Genomic DNA, 20089 nt, shown 5'->3' on the forward strand with positions numbered 1-20089 from the left:
ACCCTTCCAGGGAGGCATCCGTGGTTACTGTCTCCTGGTGGGCTGGGGTCTGGAAGTCCATGCCCGCCGTCAGATGCGTGCAGGTGCCCCACCACCGGATCGCTCGTCGGAAACGCTCGTCGAGTGTGATCCTTTCCTCGAAGCTGCCCGTCTGGATCCAGCGCGCGTCCAGGAACTCCTGCAACGGGCGCATCCGGAGCCTGCACATAGGAATGAGGTAGATGCAGGAAGACAATTCCGAGGAGGGACTTGATGGACCTCACTTTGGCTGCGTCGGCCACCAACATCCGCTGTACCTTGCCCAGGATGGTCCTGGTCCTCTCCTCCGACGGGGAGGCCAGAAGGGACACTGTCGAGCCTCGCTCCCAGAAACAGTGCGTCTTGAGCGGGTACCAGGTGGGATTTGGCGTAGTTCACGGAGAATCCCAGGTCCGTGAGAAGTTGGACGGTCCTTGCCGTGTGCTCCACGGCGAGCTCCTTCGTCTTGGCTCGGATGAGCCAGTCGTCCAGGTAGGGGTAGACGTGGATCCCCTCGTGGCGCAGCTGCGCCGCCACCGGTGCGAGGCACTTGGTGAACACCCTGGGTGCCGACCGTAGTCCGAAGGGGGGGGCTTTGAACTGGTAGTGACGCCCTTGGACCACAAACTTGAGGAATTTTCGGTGCCCCTTTAGGATGGGAATATGGAAGTAGGCATCCTCCAAATCCAACGACGACAGGAAGTCTCCTTCCTCCAGCTGACCCAGGACGTGCTGGAGGGTGACCATCCGGAACTTCTGCACCTTGATGAACTTGTTCAGACGTCGCAGGTCTAGGATGGGGCGCCATCCTCCCGTCTTCTTCTTCACGAGGAAGTATCTCGAGTAAACTCCGGAGCCCCGAAGCCTCTTTGGGACGAGTTCAATGGTGCCCTTCCTGAGCATCGCCTTTACCTCCAGGAGAAGTTGAGGGACGTGAAGTTCTTTCCTGGCCACGGGGGGGGGACGCGCGGACACCTTTGAAACTCGAGCGCGTGGCCCCGGGCTAAGGCGTCCAGCACCCAACGGTCGGTGGAGATGGACTCCCACACGCTGACGAAGCTCGCCAGCCGGCCTCCCACCGGGGTGCTTCGGTGGGGGCCCGACCCCACGGCCGGTTCAATCCTGTTTCGACGAGGCTTTGCCGCCTTGACCTCCTTGGCGACGACGGGGTCCGCCAGACTTGCCTCGTCCTCTGTAGGCCTCCTGAGACGACAAGCGGGCCTCTTGGCGGTAGGTGGAGAAACCGCCGCCGGAACCTTTGGAGGCGCCCTTGCCTCCGCTGCTCCGAAAGGGCATCCGTCGTTGTTGCAGAACCCCAAGGGCCCGGGCCATTTCAGTGTCCGCTTTAATGGCCTGAAGGGAATCGTCCACTGTTTTCCCAAACAGGTTGTTCCCATCGAAGGGCATGTCCAGGACCCTGGTCTGAACGTCTTGACAGAAGTCCGTAGCCTTGAGCCATCCACGCCACCTAAGGCAAACGCCGTTGCCCAACTGGCGGAACCCAGTGTCGGCGATGTCCGTAGCAACGTTGATGGCGTGGTCCGAAGCCACCTCACCTTCCTGTAGGATCTCCAGGGCCTCCGCCCTCTTGTCGTCCGGCAGGAAGTCCAGCAGGGGAGCCAGTTTGTACCAAAGCTCCCTGTCGTAGCGGGCCACGATAGCCAAGGCGTTGGCCGCTTTAATCGTCGTTGCTGCAGACGAGATGACTCTGCGTCCCATAGCGTCCAATTTCTTTCCCTCGCCGTCCGGTGGGGAAGTCGATGTGGAGGCCGCACCCCCCCCCCCCCCGCTTTCTTCCTGGCTGCCGCGGAGACGACGGAGTCCAGGGTAGGCTGCGCCCGGAGGCACAGGGGGGCCGTGTCCGGGACCCGGTACTTCTTCTCGTACCGGTCTCTTCTAGCTGGCGTTGTGGAAGGGTTCTTGAGGAGGGCGAGGCCCTCATCCCAAATGTCGTCCAATAGAGGCACCGCGAGGACCGTCTTCCTCTTGGCCTCGCTCCGCTGATAAAGGAAACCTTCCTTTTTCTTCTCCTCAGGGCAGACTTGGAAAAGCTCGGATGCCCTGGTGATCATGGAGTGGAACGATCCAATCGTCGGGCGGAGAAACCCTGGTGGGAGGCGACGACGGTATATCCTCGTCTTATACATCGTCGTCCGTACCCGTCGCTGCCGTGTCAGTCCCCGTATCATCCCCTCGGGTGGACGGGGAGGAGGGCTGGACGGGGCGCGACGGCTGAAAAGGAGGTGGAGGGTGCATCCTTTTCTTGGTAGGGGGAACACCAGAAGGTCCTGGTTCTGGATCCCCCGACGGGAAAGGTTCCTCCGTCGGCAGTGGTAGTCTCGTCCTTATCTCTGAGCATAAGGACTGTATAGCCAACAAAATGGCCGCCGAGTTGTCTTGCGGCGCTGGCAGAGGGGAATCCGACGGGCGATCAGGGGCCCCGTCGGTACCCTCGACGATGTCGTCGTCGCCTGCGTCGGGATCCATCCCGACGGGCCGGTCTTCTTCCACGCCGAGGCCGTGGCTTAAGACCTCGATCAGCTCCTCCTCCGAGGTCGAAGCCGAATCTACGACGACGCCCTGCCCCCCCCCTTCCCCACGGGGGATTTCACGGGGGTCCTATCGATGGGCACAAAAGAGGACTCCCTCCGAGGTGGCAGGGAGACTGAGCCCCGAGGTCGCTACCACTGGTGTAGCCTCCACAGGCTGAGCCAGGGCCGCCGCGACAGTATCGATAGAGGGCTTGGCCGGATGGATTAAGGCCTTCACCACCTTAGGTGCGCTCACCGCCTTATCCTTGAGGGGGGGGGGGGGGGGAACACTGCCTCGCTCCCCCTCCGATGGGGCCTTCGAGCTCGACCGGGGCCTCTCCAGGAGCTTCGCCGGGTGCTCGGCCTTCCTCTTACCCGACCCAGAGCGTTGGCTCGTGGTTGATGGTGCCGGAGAGGGTGCGCCCTGCCTGGCGCCCGTAGAGCCCGACCGTTCAGCACTCCCGGTGCCAGCGGACTCGCGGTGCTTGGCCTTATGTTGGACCCCCGTCGCCGGGGCGTCCTCAAAGGTCTTAGAAGACCGCTCGGATTTCTTCTTCTCGCCGGACGGGCTCTTCCCTTCCAGCCAGTTGGCGAGACGTTGATGGCGGTCCTTCATGGTCCGCTCCGACATGTTGCCGCAAAACGCAGTGTCCTTCTCCACGTGCGTCTTGTCCTCATGTAAGCAGTAGAGACAAAAGGAGTGTTCATCCTCCTTAAAGACGTTCTGCAGCTGGCATCCAGGGCAGACCCTGAACAGCTTTCCGGGCGTCGAGCTTCCCTTCTCCTGGGCCATGTCCGGGCCTGAGAAACTTCTGGAGTCCTCCAAAAGCGTAGCTCGACAAAATCTTCACCCTTGAGGGGCGCAGACGAATCCGACACGGGTCCCCGTTGATCGGATGGAGAGTCGGTGGAGCTTGAGGCTCTTTTGACCGAAAAAAACGAAGTTTTAGAGAAAAAACGTAAAAAAAATAGCACTAACGCTTGAGAGCAATAGCACGAGGATCCCAACACATGAACGTGCGGTAAAAATCTGAAGATGGCTGCCAGAGGCGGGGCTTAGGTAGAGGGCAGTCATTGGCTGTCGTCAGTATGACGCAGAGACCAGTGATTGGTTACTACTACGAAAGACAGATCAGAAACTAAACTGATACTGGTTTTTTCTTTACCGAGGATTCCCAGCCTGACGATGGGGAATATTCATGAGCATGTGAATCCATGCCAGACCCCATGCTGGAGAATTACCAGCTCAACGTTTGTCGCTAAAGAGCAAAACTCTGTAGGATGAATGCCTCCTCAGGAGCTAAAACAGTAGGAACTGCAATTATGTTACTACGCAATCTTATGCCATCCAGGGACTCTGCTCTGGAACAAGGTTGACAATTACAAAGAGACATCATAGAGGCCCATGTAAATGATCGACTGAACTTCGATACTGTTCTTATACCACGCACACTCCATCTGATACACATTATGCCTTTCAAATTCAAAAGACAGTTTCCTTCATGGTTAGCCTTTTCAACGTTTAGCCTTTTCAATTACCATTAATAGGTCGCATGGCCCTACGCCCCATATCTGGAAGTGATCAGTGGTAATTCCAATATTTAAGAGGGGGACAAAAGTGTACCCATGAATTCCTGATCGATATTGACCTTTGAGAAATGACAGAACAGCATACGCTACACGGGGAACAGCTAAAGCTGACAATGCTAAGAGTTATGCCTCGATCAAACAAAGATTCCTCCATCGGTATACAGTGACGATACAAAATGGTTGGTTGAGTGTTTGAGCAGTTGGATGGAAAGGTTGTTTGTGGGGGACGGATTCACGAGATTTAAACATAGCTCAACACAAAGCTATTAGGAGGTGATCCCACTTTTAGCACAGCGCAAAAATAAGGCAGAGATGGTGGTTTTCCCAGGATCACAGAATTGTCACGTGGGTAAATTGAGATTGGACAACCAGATTCCCTGGTTAATCTGTGTGCAATTAAGTAGTTCACACTGGGCACAATCGACTGGAGCAGCTATTTTACTGTCACATATAATTTCTTAGTGGTCACCGTTGTATGCCCTATTTTGGTACATAAGACTGAGGGACCGAAAAGACGGTGATTTGCACATGATCACAAGACTTTACTGAGGTGAGGAAGCTAGAATTGTTATATAGGTCTACCAGCTTCCAAATTCTAATTGCGATTTAAAATGCCTACAAGTAACGGATAGTGCTAGAGTGGCTACATGGTTAAAGCATGCGTTCAGTTGCATAATGCACTGCCCTTCATTTACAAATGGGGCGAGTGACTTGCTTTAATACCGGCCAGAAAATACATAAGTTATATCAGGGGGCATTTTATAATTCGTGCAGTTTGCATGTAGGAGACCCGCAGCATTAGCACTGGGTGCTACTGGCTACCTTGAATGTAATTTTGCACTTTAGCGAAAGAGGAAAATGTAAGATATCATACCTACAAATCCCGCTTTTGACAGCATTTACAATGGATTCCTATGGAACCCACCAGCTTTTAGCCGTGGATAAAAGCAGCTCAAAAATCCATTCGTTTAACAGAAGCATGAAAATCCCATGCTGGCGTTAAACCGTGTGCTCTCTGAAGTCAGAAGGAAGTGGAAATGTCAATTCCTTTTTATCCTCCTCAGCCTTCAAAGGGATACAAAATGTCCTGAAGTATTAAAGTAATCTGTAAATGGTTGAAACCTTGCCATAACAACTTCCCTTTCTACCTCAGGCTTAGTAAATGAGCCTAAAAATGTTCACCATTTTTGCGGGATTACCTATTCTTGTTCGTATAAACCATATTTTATGTGGAAATCCACAAATATATAAGAAAGCAAAATTAAATGGACTAAAGAATACAGGCTCTTCAGTACACAACTCCAGAGCTCAGTTTCTGAATATTTGATAAAGGGGTAGCTGAAAAAAATCCTAGCAGATGAAGAAAATGTGCAGTGGGTCGTCGGCATTACTAGCTTAAGAATTATTTTAGAAACGACTGACCGATATTCTGCCCCATGTTGCACAGCTCGTGGCAAGATTGTGCAGGAGGAGGATTTACAATGTGAGGATTCCCAGAAAGGAGTTGTATGCCTATTCCCAAGAACAAACTGTTGCTAAGAAAGAAGTCTCGACAACTCAGTGGTGTCAATATGCATTCTCTTACATCCGACTCCTTGTTTGGGATATAGTGAGGGATACAATGAATGTAAAATACAAGAAAAGGCCTTGCTTTCAACGAAAAGAGTATGGGTACTACTTTAGACAGTGGCCGCACTGGTCTTAAGCTGCAGTAACAAGCTCTCATCAGGCAGAGACTTTCTAATATTGGCGGCGTGTGTGCTGGGCATGTCGTTTTTCTAGTTGTGTCCTGTGATACAAGCGGCCACCTGGACACTCTCTAACCCCTCTTTGCTGGAGTGAGGTCAATGCTGGACACAAAGAAACGACATCTTGGCACCATGGTGGCCTACATAAATAGCAACAGGATTGCAGCTACCTTGCTTTGGGGATAATTGAAGACAGCTGCCTACCCTGGGTCCAGGCCCAAGCCTAGACTTCACAAGGCCCCATGTGAGGATGCCTGGTTTTCCAGATAACTTTCATTAAAGAAATACGCCTTTTGCTTAACATGTTTCTTATTCGTCAGAGTGAGCATGTGATTTGTGTACCTTTAAAGTAATCCTTGAGAAGCAAAACATTTTTTTTAATTTTTTAAAACCGCCCTTAGGTTCCAAACATTACCACATCAGTATTATCAAGAGAAGGTTGCATATGTGGTCAAGTGCTTACATTTCAGACTGGATCAAGCACCGGTTTCACCACTAAAAGCAAGTGTGTGACCTGGGCAATCATTTAGGTCTGTGCCTTACAAGACAATTGGGAGATATCAGAAAAGAATCAGTTCACAGAGCAAGTTATTAAAAAGCAAAACGTTGCTTACTAGACTATGGATTTAGCAAAGAACAAGTTACTCTCTTACCTGGTGTTCTTTCGATGGGATGGTCCGACGACATTCCATATCTTGGACAGTAATCACCATAGCTGTGCTGCTTCGGAAAATTTTCTGCGTCTTGCGTCGATACGCCGTCCCCAAGGACCTCCTCCTACGGCCGACTTCACCCGATGTGATAAGTAGGACGCACAACGCCCATAGCCTCAGTTGTAGCTTTTTCCCCCAGAACGTGTGACACCAGCCTTCTGCCAGTCAGACACACAAGGCCTTGCAGAAACGTAAGATGCAATCTCAAGAAATTCTGCAGTGGGGAAGGTAGGGAGGGAGCGATATGGAATACGTCGGACCATCCCATCGAAAGAACGTTACCAGGTAAGAGAGTAACTTGCTCTTTGAGGGGATTGGGTCCTCCGACGTATTCCATATCTTTGAGACTCCCAAAGCAGAACCAAAGCAAGGAGGTGGGAAAAGAATTTAGAACACAAATTTAGCATGCCCAATCAAATTGCGGAATAAAGGACTGCCTTGCCAAAGGCCAGATCCTGTCCTCGGATGGAATCGAGGGAGTAGTGACGTACAAAAGTATGTACAGAAGCCCAGGTGGCTGCATCACAGATGTTACAAATAGGAACACCCCTCTGTAGGGCAGTAGATGCAGCCATACCCCTGGTAGAATGGGCCCGCAAGCCAGCGGGTCCTTACCTGCCAAGTGGTAACACTCGGATAGCCAAAATAATCCAACGAGAAACTGTTTTGTCACAGTTGTCCCAAACGCTTTCCAGCGTAACGAATGAAGAGTTGATCGTCCACTCTGACCCGTGAAATATAAAAGCTCAACGCTCTCCTAGGATCAAGCCTATGGAGCCTCTCCTCTTCCTTACCAGGATGCGGAGGAGGATAGAGTGCCGGAAGAACAGCCTTCTGGCCCAAATATAATTCCGAAACCACCTTCGGAAGAAAGGAAGGACGAACTCGGACAACCCTTATCCTTATGAAACACAGTGAAGGGTGGATTAACTGAAAGTGCCTGTAACTCACTCTGCAAGCGGAAGTAACCGCAACCAAAAACACAATTTTAAGAGTTAACAGTCTCAAAGGTCAAGAATGTAAAGGCTCAAACGGAGCTCCCATAAGAAACTTAAGAACAAGGTTCAAATCTCCAACTGGCACCAGAAAAGGTGACGAGGGAACACATTAGTGAGCCCTTTCAAAAACTGAGAAATTAAAGGAATCTTAAAATAGGAACATACTTCAGACGAGTGCTTAAATATGGACAGCCCCGCCAGGTAACCTTTAATGGTACCCACTTGCAAGCCCCTGTGGGCCAAGGAAAGCAAAAAAGACAAGGTTAAGGGATCTGACCTCTGGATGGAGAACCTGACCCACCTCCTCCCATGAGAGCAGATCGTCTCGGTAGGGAAGACGACATGGAGGGCAGAAAGACAAGTCGAGAAGGTCCGGGTACCACGTACTCCGGGCCCACGCCGGAGCAATGAGGATCATCCGGGAACCGAACCTCTGCAGTACTTGCGGGATGACGGGGACTGGAGGAAACGCGTACAGCAGTGGGAATGACGACTCCACCACGAACGCGTCTCCTAATGCTCCTTTTGGAGCAAATTCCCGCAAGCAGAACCTTTTGCACTTCCGGTTGACACTGGAGGCGAACAGATCCACTTGAGGGGTCCCCCAAAGGGCGGAAATCTCCAGGAGACTCCTGAGCCAGCTCCCACTCGTGAGAGATCGTGCTCTGCCTGCTCAGAGCGTCCGTCTCGTTGTCTCCGGCCAGATGAACAGCCGAGATCGAAACTTCCTGCTGGATGGTCCAGAACTCAAGCTGCATCGCCTCCCTGCACAGAGGAAGTGACCCTGCCCCCGCCCCCCCCTTTTTCTTGAGGTAGTGCATGGCCACCGTGTTGTCCCGTTAGAATTAGGACACTCTTTCCTTACACAGTCAGAAAAGCCTTCAGGGCTAGCCTGACGGCCCTCAGCTCCAACAGATTGATATGGAGTCTGGACTCCGACAGAGAAACGACCACCGACTCAACTCGTTAGCATGAGCTCCCCATCCCGTGAGGGATGCGTGCGTCACGATCGTCACCTCCGGCCGGGGCAGCCAAAATGGGCACCCCCCCCCCCCTCATCAGATTGCCTTTGACGGCCCACCACAGAAGGTCCTGGGCGACCGAGGGCGGCACCAGAACAGGGTCCGACATCCTGCCGGAAGAGTGCGACCACTGCATCCTGAGTGCCCACGGCAAAGATCTCATCCACAGACGAGCCTGGCACCAGAAGAATGCAGGATGCTATGAGGCCGAGCAACCTCAAGAACTCGAACACCGGGAGCGTCTGGGCAAGTTGAAACTTGTGCACCATCTGCTGAATGTGAAGAGCCCTCCCCTGGGGAGGAAAACACTGCCCCAGGGATGTGTCGAGCACTGCTCCGATGTACTGGAGCCGCTGTGTTGGCGTCAAATGGGACTTCTTTAAATTGAGGGAGAAGCCAAGCTTGTGAAGGGAGTAGCAGGTGATGGACAGATGATCCAGGACTTGCTCGGGAGAGCTCCCCCTGATCAACCAATCGTCCAGGTAGGGGTAGACGTGAATCCCCTTTCCTGAGATGCGCTGCTACCACCACCATGAGCTTGGTGAAAACCCTCGGGGCAGAGGTCGATCCGAACAGCAGGACACGAAACTGAAAGAGCGAGTCGCCAACCGCGAACCTCAGGTACTACTTGTGCTTGGGATGGACCGGCACATGGAAGTAAGCGTCCTTGAGGTCGAGAGACGCCAACCAGTCCTGAAGTTGAAGGGCCTGAGGACTTGAGTAACCATCTTGAACTTGTCCTTCCTGAGGAGTTTGTTCAAACCGCGCAAGTCCATGATGGGTCTCAATCCCCAGTCTTTCTTCAAAATCAAAAAATAAGGGGAATACCATCCCTTGTTCCTCTCCGCTACAGGCACCAGTTCTATGGCGCCTTTCTCCAGCAGGGCTATAATTTCCTGCGCAAGGAGCAGATCCGGACTCTTCAAAGAGGTTCCCAGGTGGATTGTCATGAGGCCTCTGCCGAAACTGAAGACAGTAGCCGTGGGTTATGATCTCCAGAACCCACACATCTGAAGTAATGTCACGCCACTCTACAAGATGCTGCGCCAGCCTTCCCACAACCGGCGAACCATGGGACCAGGCCCCATGACTGAGTGGTAGCGGCTGCGGCGTTGCCGGAGGGCAAAGAGGCAAGTGCCCGAGCGGCCTTGGCACCTCAAGTACCCCGTTTTCCACCTCTGGCACTCGGTGGCCTCTTTGCCCGACATCTCCTCTCGCTTTACTGAAGGACGAATAGCAGCAAAAGGAACCTCCCCTCCATTGTTGTCCCCTAGGACGAAAAGGCGGAGGTTGTCGAACTGCAGCGCCCAACGACTTCGCTGCAGCTTTGGAGGTCTGCAACCTCTCAAGGCTCTCGTCAGCCTTGCTGCCAAAAAGATGTTCACCGTCAAAGGGCATGTTGAGGAGCCCGGACTGCACATCAGGAGCGAACCCCAACTTCCACAACCACGCAAACCTGCGTATTAAAGTGCTCGCCACCATGGACCGGCTGACACAATCTGCCATGTTCAAACCCGGCTGAACGGCCTCACACATGGCATCCTTGCCATCCTGAACCATAGCAAGGAAACCATCCCGTTCGTCCCCTTCGGGAAAATGTTCAGCCGCTAATGCAACAGTTCCACACAGTATGTGTGAAACGAGACTAGACACATACGGAGTTGGCCGCCTGAAGCGCCATACCCCCTGAAGAAAACACTTTCTTCACCCAGCCATCAAAATGTTTGTCCCTATCCGGAGGGATGGTAGGATACGACGCCTGCTTTGCCGGGGCCATAGCCGCCTGCACCACCAAACTCTCCGGAGTGGGGTGCCTGGAAAAGTAGCAAGGGTTGCTACTGGCTGGACGGTATTTTCGCGACAAAGACTTGGCCACTGCCGGAGACTCTACGGAGCAGTCCAAGCCACCGCCACCCTTCTCTGCAGAGCCATATGAAACGGCAGTACCAGGTCAGTGGGGGGGGGGGGGGCTAAACCAAGATCAAGGATGTCCGTGAGATCACCCTGAACAAACTCCCTTGGGGGAGCCGACCATCCCAAGTACTCGGTGACCCGAGACATAAGGCGCCGGTATGAAGAATCGGCATGAGTGCCAGGCTCAGGATGACAAAACCACCTCCGGAGAGGTGTCCAGTCCACTGGCATCATGCAGTGACTGCCTCAGGTCATCAAATTGGCTATGGCCCGAGAGAAGCTCATCTGGCAGCGTAACTAGAACCAAGCCCTCATCACCCTCTGAAATGTACTCCAGGCAGTGAGAGGAAGACACCTGGGGACCAAAGCTATGCCTGCCCTTAGCCAGAGCCTTTCTAGGGGCTACCCCCGTGCCACGGGGCCCCTCCGACACCACAGCGTCGAGGACGTCAGCCGCAGCGCTGCCAGCGGTGTCGACACAGGCCTCGAAGCCAGAGCTCCGAGCGTGTCCTTTCACGACCTAGGTGCCGACAGCGTCAACGACCCCCTCGGAGGCAGAGCCTCGAGAGGGGTCGTAGACGACCTCGGCGCCACAGGCATCGACGTCTTCCTCGAGGACTGCACAGAATCACGCGGTCTCGAGCGCATCGAGGACCGGGACCTGGAACGAGCATGGCGAGAATGGTTACCATTGTCCGAGCGGGACCTCTCCCGCGAACCGTGCAGACCACCCGAGCCCGAAGGTGTGCGAGCGGTGTCTCTCAATCGATCACAACCGACCCCCACTCGGAGGCGCGGACGGACCGGTGCCCTGCGAATCGAGGTGTCGCTTGCATGGTGGAAAAAGCGACCCGCCGACGGGCGGAGTCCTCGGAAGAGGTCGGGGAAGGCGACTGATGCCGGCGCTTCCGGGAATGCCTCAAAGAGGCAGAGGAGTGGCGAGACCGACTCCTGGAAGGAGACCCACTGGACCTCCGATGATGGCGCGGAGAGTCGCCCCTCGATTCATCCGTCGAAAGCCCTGCAGACCTCGACTTCCGGGGCTTAGACACCCTACCTACCGACAACTTCTTGTGCTCCTGCAAGGCCTTGGCCGTGAGCGACTGACAGTCGACAGTCTGTCGTGGGCCTCCCCGAGGCACCAGAGGCAGGCGTTGTGCGAGTCCGTTAACAACATCTTGGACCCACAGTCCCCGCATTTCTTGAAGGCCGGACGCGGGGTTGAAGACGAGGTAGACATCGTCATGAACCTGCTTTTCACAAAAACCGAGCAGGTTCAAAGAACCGAGAAGAATACAACAAAAACTCCAAAGAGTCGAGGCATACCGAGATTCACGAAGCAAACACGTTCGCGGAAAAAACGGAACTGAGGTTACGGGCGTTGTGCGTCCTACTTATCACATCGGGTGACGTCGCCCGTCGGAGGAGGTCCTCAGAGACTGCGCATCGACGCAGAAAATTTTCCCAAGCAGCACAGCTGTGGTGATTACTGTCAAAGATATGGAATACGTCGGAGGACCCAATCCCCTCGAAATCACTTGTAGAAAGAAACTTTTGATAGAAAGTATACCATACAAAAATAGGTTTCCAAATATGCAGCTGCCCACATGACCTTGGTTACAGTTGCTGTTACTTGTAGTAGAGAGGAGTTTCTGTAAAGTAAAAAGGAAGCTATTTGCTCTAGTTAGACTTTCAATTTAGTGCTAAAGAGAAACTGGACAAATCCCATTAGGTCTTCAAAATCTAGGAAATTGTGATTTAGGATTCTAAAGTGTCACACTTTGTGCTATACTGTCTCGAATTTGCCCTGGGAAGGGTCACAGTAAGCGGAGAAGTGTACTATTTAAGCCATGTTGCATACTGGGCGGTAACAGCCAGTGTGGACTGAGCTAAGTGAGCCTATAACAGAACGCAACCATCCTGTAGGTCACAAAACAAGGTATTTGTGGTTATTCGCACCAGTTGGCAAACACCTGAGGTGCTAAGAGGGAGATAACAGACAGGACGCAAAGCCCACAGCAAGCATGTGACCTATAGTCTGAGAAATAAAATGAACACCATGGAAATTGAAGCCAGGGCTCGGAGCAAAGCCACTGCTTCCATTTCCAGGGCAAGGCAGTAGAGGTACTGGTCGAGAGGCAGGGATCGGCACACTGAAGACGGGAAGTGGCAATTGAGTCATTGGAAATTGGCAGATGGAGAAAAGCAACAATAATAAGGGAAGGGGATGGAGGTCTGAGGGCAACAGAGGGCGGAGGCAGTAAGCAGATCCAATGTAGACTTGCATCTGTGAATGTTAGGCAGAATTGCATGCAGTACCCTCTGGGACCACTACACACAATTAGGACTACAGGTGTTAGCCAAACCAACCTTTGGTATAAGTCTGTACCACAGTTTGATAGCGAGCTGAGCAGCTAGGCTTATCTCAAAAGTGAATGTGAGCAGTACAAGAAATGACAGAGGACTTTCGATCCCAGTGGTTCAAGTAGACAAATACTCAAGGTTTCTTGGTAAAAATGTATTGATTACACAATCATTTAGAATTTCACTAGGAGACAACTTATGTACCAACACACTTCAATACAAAACTAAGATTGAGACAGTTTGAGCTCGCCTGAAATAGGAGCCAAATGGCAGTTCAATTACTTAGAATTGAGCAAAAGGGACAAAGTAAGTAGAAAAGAGGACATACGTAGACAGTGCAAATAGTTTCAGTTCACCAGAGGAGTTCAATACAAGTCAATAGGACAGGCCAAAGTCAATGGGCTAGTTTTCTGGATAGGAAAGAGCAGTTCTGGTATGAAACGGTAAAGTCTTTGCAAAAGTTCTCAGAAGTAGTTCAGGCGAAAAATAATCATTTGTTCGGTCACATGCTGATTAGGCCTGCAAGTTGGGGAAGTTTCACAAACTTTCACCGCGAGGGTGGCGTTTTCAATCGGGTTGGCCCAGTACCTTAGTATGAAGAAACCAATGCAGCTGAAGTCGTTGGTTCATGCCAGTTCCTGCAGATCTCACTGTTCCTGAGCCTCAGTCATGGGGACAAGAGGTAGGACGTCGGGGAACTCCTGCACTGCACGGGATCGTCAAAAAAGCAAACAAGATGGAGTCACTTCAGTTCCAGTAGCTGTAGATTCAAGCACACAAGCTGGTATCCCTCTCGCTGGTTAATCCTAACCAGTCTTGAGAATGGTATCCAGGTGGCTTATGAGTGGATTGGTCCCACCAACTCAAGGGAAGAAGTCGTCCTTGAAGGGGCTTCTCCGTCAAGATGAACTTGGCAATTCGGACCTGCAGCAGGGCTTCACCAAGCAAACCAACGTTCCAGGAGTTGCAGCAGCTGTCCTCTTGCAGCTCTTCTGTTCTTTCGTTCCAGTGGTCAACTGCTTTTCCAGTCCAAGACACTCCTTTTAAACAGTTTTCTCGCTTTCATTTCAGCCTAGCACTCACCCAGCAGGGTGGCTGTCCTTGCCGGACAGTCATCCAGCCAATCATGCCAGAGTGCATTTGGGTCTCCTAGGAGTCCAAGCACAGCGTGTTTCGGGCACCTCCCTCACTTCCTGCCCACCCCAGACACTCAGACACCAGAGGCGGTCTTCAGTCCTGAAGCCAACCAAAGGCACACAAAGGGACCAAACCTAGTTTGGCACGCAGAGACAAACACTAAAAGACCTTTCCAAAAAGATAGCGAAAAAAGACCAGGACCTGTTTAAACAAAAAGGCTTAAGGCGCCATCTTGAAAAACATGGCTCCCGTGATGTTCGCGGTCGGGAAAAATCATGGTAGTTTGTTGTAAAACCACTGCCACCAGCCTTTTCAATAGGAAAGGGTAGCATTTGACTGCTACATGAGTATTTAGACACAGGGGATACTATGCAACACCTCCTGCACTCCATTGTAAGAGGGTCTTTGCTGGGTCTAGGAATTTGGAAAGAATAGTAAAGTCAATTTCACTTTACATTCTCTGGGAAACAGTTTATCCTAGAGAAGGTATCTAAACCTTTGGGAAGTCTAAAAGACATCCCTGTGTCACTGCACGGAGGGTGCTGTGTAACATGAAAAGAATGCCTATGGAATGATCCAAAACTCCATAATCAAAGAACACAAGTGAAAATCACATCAAAATACGCGAGTGGGAAAAAAAAAAGCTCACACTCTTCACAGGTAAAAAAATCCAGCAGAGTTGCTGGGGGTCTATAAGGTGAAGGGAATTAGCACATGAGAATTCCCCCCCCAACAGTGAATAAAAGCTGCATGTCTGTGAAGCCAATTAGCTGGTGCAGATTTACTGAGTGCTTATAATATTACGTGGGAAGAACCAATAAACAAGTGAAGATAGTACCCCATGTACCAAGCTCCCAAAAGCGCAGGTGGGAGACCCCAGTATCACCAATATTGCTAGACTAGGTCTCAAAATGGTCTACAAAGTCTTCTACCAGGCAAGGTAACCTGCTCGCCGCACAAATCTGGCAGAAGTGAGCAGGAAAAGAGTTACCCACTATATGAACCTTTAACTGCAGGGGTGGGCTTCTGCCACTCCAAAAATACCATTAGGGCATTTAAAACAGGTTTTGGCAACCAACCAATCAGGTTGACCCAAACCAACACCTAGGAGGCACCCCCACAGAAAGTGCAGTGGCTAGCCCAAGGCCAGGAACTTTTCTAGCCCAGTACACACCACTACAGAAGGTGCCATGTTGGACTGACAAGACCCCAGACCTGCGCACAACGGCCCCTTTGAGCATTCCTGTTCTCCTAGAGCCAACACCTATAACAAAAAGGAAGATGGACTTGGGGGGAAAAAAAGCGTTTGTACCCAGATGGCTACCAGGAAAGTACATTGGGCTAGTAACGCAGTAAAAAAGTCTTGCACCCCTGGTGATGACAAAACTAAGTATTGGCTTCAACCAGCAGAAACCACACCAGCCTACCCACCAAAACCAATATAATGGGATATAACCCTAGCGAACAAAGTGGGTGTTGAGGACATTTAAAATTTCTGTGCCAATTCCTTTAACCTTAGAGCACCCCAGCTCTTTTAATTTTTACTCCCGAGTGAGGCCTTTTTCACACTCACCCGTGTTTTTTTACTATGATTTGTCTAGGAAACTCCATAGGCATCTGCTTTTGCATTGCGACAGCACCTTGTGTGCAGTGCCACTGAGAAGTGCCTTGGACCTCTCAATGTTAAACTACATTTTACCTGACAGTCTTACTTACCTTTACTTTATGGGTCCCCACCCTATGTGGAGTGCTGGGGGGTGGTTATAGTAATTCCTTTAGCCCATTGGTCATGCAACACTGTTACACTAACTCACTTGAATGGCTGTTCACAGTGACATGTATCTGCAGGCTGATAGCTCAGCTGCAGTGCTGCCCACAAGGGTGACCATTTTGCCAAAATGGCCTAGTTCTTTTTTCGTAAGTTCTTGTTAGTTCGTTCCTTCTGGGATTTTACTCCGTTTCATCAGGTTTGAGTCCTTTGTGCAGTTTGCCTTAGGCAGGCTTCAATCCTGAAGCCCGCCCAGGCTTGTGTGTCTAGAAGGCAGGAAGTGAGGGAGGGTCCCGAAACAACCCCATCCTTGGTCTCTAGGTGTGCCAGAGAGAAACCAGTTCCAATTGGCCGGTTGGCTGTCCTGGTGGACAGCCACCCTGTTGTGTGATTGACAGCCTAGGGCTGTGAATGAATGGGAACTTGAGAATGAATGGGAACTTGCATAAAAAGTGAGGTTTTTTGGTACGAAGAGTCTACCACTGGAGGACAACATCCAAAACAGAAGAGTAGCGAAGTCGCCAGCAGTATCCTCCTGGCCCGCGAAGTGCCTGGTGAAGCCCTGCAGCTGTGCTGACCCTGTTTTCCAATCACCAAAGACGACTCGTAAATGGCAACTTCCTCCTGTAGGCTGGTGGGACCAACTAGCATTGAGAAATTCTATTTTGGCGCAACCCCCAACTTTCTGCGACTTTCCAAGGCTGCAGAAGCCCAATACCTGCGGTACTTCAACCATCTGCGAGTGCATTGTCTTCTAAAGTCCGAATCCGGCCAGATCTTCGTCGGCATCCAGAGGACCCTACAGAAGCAAGAAATCCACGTCCGAGTCCAAGGGATCAAGGAAATCCTAACCGGACCTTTTAGTTCTTTTGTGCCAAAACCACAAAGCCGATGAAATCAACAGAAATCCATTTCTACCGAGTCCTTCTCGAGTGGTGCTGCAGCAGGAGCCCGTCAGACGTCCTCCCTTTCGTCACTACAACCAAGGACCAGTAGCAAGGGTCTACTGCATTGCATCGGCAAGGCACCCAGCTGTAACACTCTTCATTTTCAAGGTACTGTGGGGCTTGGGTATTTTATCGTTTTACAATTTGGGGTGCGTCCTACCTTTGGGAGGGTGATTTAACCCTACACTAAGTTGACTTCTATTTACCTGCATTGGCCTTCCAGTTTGTGCTTTCTAAAGGTTACCCCTCTTGAGTTGCTGTCTTTCTCTTTTGAACACTGACTATTTAAGAACATTGTTCTAAGAGCATCACAACTTTAACTTTGTCCATTGACTTTGGCTGTCCTGGATCCCTAAAGGCCTCCTGAACCCATTGGCTTTGGCAGTGCCTGTTCCCTTATAGGCTTTAAATGTTGAATACGTTAATGCTGGGATTATAGCCTGCATGCATCCCTTAGGGGGAATGCAACTATCTTATGAGCCATCAGTCTGTTTTGATATAACCCTCACCTTTCTTTTGGTGAAAACAAAATATCGGCAAGGTAATACTATATAAATGCTATACTGGCCTCAAATGCAGTCACCTCCCCGTGCTGGAACATCTGAATGAAGTACTCGCCTGCTGTATTGTTCACTTTTTTAATTGCATCCTACTTTCGGAATATTACAGCCAATTTCTGCTTTTAGAAGAATGCTTTAAATATCTGAATAAATAATGTATTATATACATTTAAGTTTTTAATGATAGGCTTTTATTTACTGCTTTCATCGAATAGCTCTACATCTCACGCTACCCCTCTTAAAATAAGCCTGGCCGCTCAGTCACACTACCAACTTGTGTAGTACAGGCCTATATTAAAAGGTGAGTTACCCAATACCAAGGCGATACGTCTTGTGTAGTCTCACACCAGTTGGACGGCACCAATTCGTACCTAACGTGGATGCCTATTAAGCCCCACTGGGTCTGGGAGCTTAATGGGTGAGCTGGGACCATATACTCCTAAGGAGTAAGAGGTGTAGCAGTAGGGGGACTGCAGTAGACGTCCGACCACCAAAATAAAAATCAACCCAAAAACCAAAGGGAAAGAAATGCAAAAAGAGTAGGGGCGGGTCCCATAAAAGGAGACTAAAGAACATGCGAAAATGGAAATCTGCTAATAGGGGGGAGGGCTTACAAAATCTATTCAGCCACTCGAATGGTTGAGTTTTCCTGACGGTCGAGTATAATGAATGTTTGAAACTGATTTGATTTACTACGAAAAAACGGTCTACAAAGTCTTCTACCAGGCAAGAAAACATTAAATGTGAAATACAAGTTTGTGTGTGCCGCTGGGTGGCAGCAGTGCGCCAAACATTGTGAGCTTATGGTGACAAGCACCATTTAAAATCAATATCCTATACATTTTTTGTCACACATCGCTTTGGGTTGAATGCATTTCTAAGCGTATCACCTCAAGTTAATTGCATTTGCCTTGATTTATGCCTAGGGCATTGCCCTGGCCATGCCCCAGGAACCTCAAACACCATTCCGTCGTCTACTCAGATTCACAAAGTGTCCCCTTGGTTTGGCCTCCATCAATGTGCTGGAGTCGTTTTTGCCTGGGTCAAATGCACATCCTTATGAACACAGTCTGCTGACAGCAAATGGAAAGTATCCCGAAAACCACACCGCGCAGGGGAGCCTTAAAGAGGACCAATTCAGAGGTTGGAAAAAGGTGACCTACAGGGAGAGCAGCTCATAAAATAAGAATGGGACAGACCAAATGAATTTGCGCATCATGAAGCAAAGCTGCCATGCCCCAGTCTGTCCGTACAAAGAAGGACCGATTTCTGGTGCAGGGAGCAAACTGAGGCATGTTCAGAGCCAGATCATGTCAGCATGGGCAATACACCCCACTAGCACCGTTCCGAGCATGCTACTGTGCAACATCTCTAGTCAAATCCTAGGGATGACATCCCATATGTATGAGAAGCTATGAGGCTAGAGGAGTTTTTTTCATGTTAGTCCATAGAAACTGTTAGAAAAGGGAGGAAAAGCAAGTGAATATTGGCCCAGACACAAATGGAAGCCGTCTAGTGCATGTCCCCTGTGCAAGGCAAGAAGCAACCCCAGACATGGTTCTACATGCTTGGGGTTAGGCTTTCCAGAACCACTACAGGTATAGGGTTCTGCAAAGCCAAACAGTTTCTTGCAAAGATTTCATAGGTGTCTAACCAAACACTTGGTAACAAGGGCCCGCATTAAGACAACCTAAAGAAATCGGTACCATCATGTAAATTACAGTTAAAATAAAACAGGAGTTTCTCAAATACCTTGTCAACACAGGTAACGATAAATAACTATTTACCAACAGATAATTAAGCTAAAATGTTACAAGTCATTATGACCCAAACACAATCGGTTAGGTTTCCATTTGGAAAACCCACCACAATTTAGAGTTCTAGGTAAGTACTGTTGCTATGACAAAGTGGATGAAGATATTTATCACAGCCTATATGACACGAAGGCAAAAACAATGCACAGTAACTAAACCCAATGAGCTAGAACTCTGAAGGCCTGCTTGCAGGTTCGTGTTCGAAGTACAAGGCTTTGGCTAACTTTGAGGGGAGTAAAAATGGATAGCCATTTTAAGAACTGCAGTGAAGTGACATAATGAAAAGGTGCACTGCTACCCAAATATTTGGTCTTCAAGTATGGGAACAATGCGTGCGCAGCCAAAAGAGAAGCAGATTCCTTGCAACACTCCACTAAGAAGGTAAAAGGGCTAGACCATTGACTTAAAAGGACAGTTTTCACATGGACTAATTGGTGCCCCCAAAAACAAAATGAGGTAAGCAACGGAGTGACGTTCAACTGGACAAAAATCCGGTCAGAAGATGTTACATGTGGGAAAATGGGGTGGGATGATGGGGGGTGTTTTACTGCAACCTTAAGGTCGTACGTGGGTTAAGGGTAGATTGGTCATCAGTAGGAAAAGGAGGATACCGTGTCTCGCCCGTGGATACCCCTCTCCCAATCCCCCAGGACCCTTCACCCTGGTGATGCTCCTTCGCTTGTCAACCCCCCAGGTTCTGGATCCAACAGCCATGGCTGCCCCCTGAGAAGATACAGGGGGAATAGGAATGAGAATACCCTCAGGTTTTGCACACCCCTCACTTTGGAAGAACTAAAACCCAAGTCAGTTCCTATGTAGAAAGCACATCCCATGGCAGGTTTACAATATGGCTGCTCTTTCTGCAATGGATCAGGTGATCCATAATCAATGGTATTGAAAGGTGCCCAGTGCATTGACAGGGATTAGTAACTCAAAACATTCATTTCATCAGTATTTGGTTTTTA

The 20089-nt window shown here is 50.3% G+C and overlaps 1 protein-coding gene across 3 annotated transcripts in view; it reads right to left on the bottom strand.

The window, feature by feature from the left end:
* USP37 (ubiquitin specific peptidase 37) overlaps nucleotides 1-20089 on the bottom strand; it is a 724569-nt gene that overhangs the window by 518114 nt on the left and 186366 nt on the right. The window lies entirely within an intron of this gene.

The sequence above is a fragment of the Ambystoma mexicanum genome, chromosome 9 (assembly GCF_040938575.1).
Source record: "Ambystoma mexicanum isolate Mex_15411 chromosome 9, UKY_AmexF1_1, whole genome shotgun sequence".
Classification (NCBI taxonomy): domain Eukaryota; kingdom Metazoa; phylum Chordata; class Amphibia; order Caudata; family Ambystomatidae; genus Ambystoma; species Ambystoma mexicanum.